Genomic DNA, 1,145 nt, shown 5'->3' with positions numbered 1-1,145 from the left:
GATCTCTGTTCAGATACAATCCCACTCAGAACCCCAGCCCATTCAACATCTCAAGGTGGAGTTGAAAAACCCTTCGTGGGTTCTGTATTTTTCCCTTGGCAAGCATTCCTAGGGGAGTGTACAATTGTCATGATGTTTCAACACCTGTTACTTACCAGTAAACAAATTACGCATAGCCAATACTTATAAAAGGTGAGAATGTTAAACTCTTTCAAATAATTTCATAGCTACAATATATTTAATGTGGGTATACTTAAAAATATTTGATACAATTTGATTTCAAAAAAAGAGTGCCAGGGGCCCACAGTGAGCGACCCCCCCCCCCCCGCCTCCCCAAATAAATCAGGGCCACCTGGTCTTGTCTGTCTCTACACTGTTCCCTTTAGTGTCGTCACAACCCATTGCACATTATCGGTGGGACTACGTACATTCTCTTCCCCTTGGCCATCAGCTCTGTGGGGTGGTCTGGTCCACATCGTCTCCCCAGTTCCGAGAATAAAAGAAAAAATTGGTACGTTGGGCTACACTAAAATGAAGAGTTTCCTTGAGGTGAGGTGCTCAAAATGTAGCAGTTGGGTAGATGAAGGAATGAATGGATGAGTAAGTGAATGAGTGGATCCATGTTAGCTCCCGGTGATGTCTGAGGGTGATGACACCCCATTTGCATGGTGATTGCGGAGGGCTTTTAGGGTTTTTGTGGGGAAGGGGCTGGCCTCTGTCCCTACTTCACAGCCCCTGCTAGTTGTTGGCACCACTCCCACATGGCGGTGGAGTCTCCTGGAGCCACCTCATCTCTCCCTGGGGGTGAGATGTCCGGCAAAGTGACTTCAACCACTCTGCTGGGCCCCGAGGGACTTCACTGCGCGCGCTCCCTCTCTCTCTCTCTCTCTCTCTCTCTCTCTCTCTCTCTCTCTCAGAGGGGGGAGGAGGACTCACCGTTTCCAAGGGGCTTAAGTTGGGCTCCAGGGGGTAGGGACAGGGCAGGTCTTTGTGGCTGGCCGGTGTTTAATGGGAAGGTCCTGAGTCCACGCTGGGCACCAGCCCCATGTCCTGCCAGGGGACACTGCAGAGCGCCGGGAGGTGTCTGCCATGAGGAGACCTGACCTCTTGTCCCAAGCACTGGGGCAACCTTGGCCCTGGATGGA

The sequence above is a fragment of the Eptesicus fuscus genome, chromosome 12 (assembly GCF_027574615.1).
Source record: "Eptesicus fuscus isolate TK198812 chromosome 12, DD_ASM_mEF_20220401, whole genome shotgun sequence".
NCBI classification, from domain to species: Eukaryota; Metazoa; Chordata; class Mammalia; order Chiroptera; family Vespertilionidae; genus Eptesicus; species Eptesicus fuscus.
This window is presented reverse-complemented; position numbering follows the sequence as displayed.